We start from the raw sequence: 2,122 nt of genomic DNA, 5'->3' as shown, positions 1-2,122 counted from the left end.
GTGTGTGTGTGTGCGCGCGCACAGATGCTGGGCGTACAGGGTGCCAGTCAGGACTGTCCAGGGGAGAATGCCCGGCAGCTGGCCAGAGTTGTGTGTGCCACTGTGCTGGCAGGAGAACTCTCACTGATGGCTGCTCTGGCTGCTGGCCACCTGGTCAAGAGTCACATGACACACAACAGGTAAGAACAAGCAGCCCTAATTTACAGAAGATATCAGAAAATAATCAGAAAGTTTGGTGTATGCCAAAGACAAAAGAGTCATCAAATGTGTTTGCCATATCAGTGAGTTCTGCCATGTTTGTCAGTGTCTCCATCTTTACATAACACCACAGCTGATTTTTAATCTGCTGGTTACAAATATCTTTGTTGAATGTAACAAAAATGTGAAAAGGCTTGCAAAAATCTTTGATCCCAACACCACCTGCACCACTGTGTGTTCAGCACTTAAAGGCTAGTATAGATAGCAGCATACCTCTTATACTTATGTATACAGTTAGCTCGTAAGCAGGATTTTTTTGAACGGTACTTAAACTACTCCTGAGCAAAAATATAAAAGCAACCCTTATGTTTTTGCTCCTATTTTTTATGTGTTGAAGTTAAAGATGCAAAACTAAACAAAGTGTGATGAAGTCTGATCTAACTGTTCTGTGTGTAGATCCAAGGTGAACCTACAGGAAACTCCAGGAACGTGCACCACAAAAGCCTCTTGAGAACCTGAAAGCAGCGCTACACTAGCTCACAGAGCAGTAAACCTGGGAAAGATGGACAATTTGAAATGGACTAATAATTTTGTTCAATGAAAACAGACCTCAGAAGTCTTCCAAGTGCTTTCAAAGAGACACTGGTTTCTTTTGACCAATCACTATGTTGGATAGGAAAGGATCCATATAAGCTAATCAGACTATTCTGTGGGACTATATTAATTTTCTGTGTTTTATGGAGCTTTTATTTCTACATTTAAGAATGCTATCAGGTTTTGGGTTCAAATGAATCATTTCTGCTTCCCTGATGCCAAATGAAGCAACTTTGTGACCTAAGCAGTGAATGTTTGTGGTTGTCAGTGGGAACTTCAGAACAATGCTGCTTACTACAGATTCTGCATCATTTCATTTCTTCATCAGGGGGGTTTGTGAACAAGAATGTAGTGTCATAGTTTGAAGCAGCCCACACAACTGTGTGAACTCAGCAGTATCGCAAAGCAGACTTGAGTCCTGGTTCTACCAAAAAAGACTTAAGTAAGTTTTAGAATATGGAAGAATATAGCAGAAATGGTATATAAGCTTCGTAACGAGTCTATCATAGCAGGATAACTAAAAAAAGGCTACAAGTGCCTGATGAGACTTTACAACAAATCATCAGTCCCTTCATTCTGAGATTAGATTGTAAAACTAACCTTTGCACTTAGCACATTTCCAGTACTAACTATCAAAGTAAAGTGTGTTCCAGTGCCCATTTACTACTGTACATGTGCGTGCGTGTGTGTGTGTGTGTGTGTGTGTTTGTGTGCGTGCTTGTGTGTGTGTTCAGTCATAGTGTGTTTTCCTGTTCCAGTGGATGGCAAATATTTTGGATATATTTTGTAATAAATACAAGATGGCTTTACAATGACATTGCACTGTTTTTATTAATGATTTGTCATAAATTGCACATGAGCTGGAACATGGAATTTACACTAACGTGACAGTAAACACACCATTGGCCTTGACACTGAATAGCTAAAGTTCATTGGTTTGTATCTAATCTTTGAAGCGCCCACGATTCACGTGTATCAGGTGAATCATGAAAACTACATCCAGAAGCTTTGTGTGGTAGAGTTTCATTTCATAGATTATTGACTACCACATTCATAAATAGAAATGTTATTGCTGGGGCCCTAACTAATTGTATATTTTGCCAGGGTAACTTTTTCCATAAAAAGTGCAATATTTAGTGCTACTACATTATCTTGATGCCCTGTCTTGTAAAGACATTCAAAAGAGTGAGGGATTCATAATTATTATCTATTCATGTACTGTTGCCCATAAAGCTGGAATAATATTGTTTTCAGACACATTCCTCTTTTTATTCCTATTTATACACATCAGGTCAATTGTGATTAAATTTTCACTGCGATATGTTTGGAA

At 38.8% G+C, this 2,122-nt stretch overlaps 1 long non-coding RNA gene across 1 annotated transcript; it reads left to right on the top strand.

Annotated features, from left to right (window-relative positions):
- Positions 1–8: 8 nt before the first annotated feature.
- LOC113744682 (uncharacterized) lies at positions 9–1,601 on the top strand. The gene is made up of 2 exons (XR_003461735.1): positions 9–179; positions 655–1,601. It is a non-coding gene; the product is annotated as an uncharacterized LOC113744682 (long non-coding RNA).
- Positions 1,602–2,122: the final 521 nt, after the last annotated feature.

The sequence above is a fragment of the Larimichthys crocea genome, unplaced genomic scaffold (genome assembly GCF_000972845.2).
Source record: "Larimichthys crocea isolate SSNF unplaced genomic scaffold, L_crocea_2.0 scaffold10482, whole genome shotgun sequence".
In the NCBI taxonomy this organism is placed as follows: Eukaryota; Metazoa; Chordata; class Actinopteri; family Sciaenidae; genus Larimichthys; species Larimichthys crocea.
Note: the sequence above shows the minus strand (reverse complement) of the source record. Positions and strands in the feature narration are given on the sequence as shown.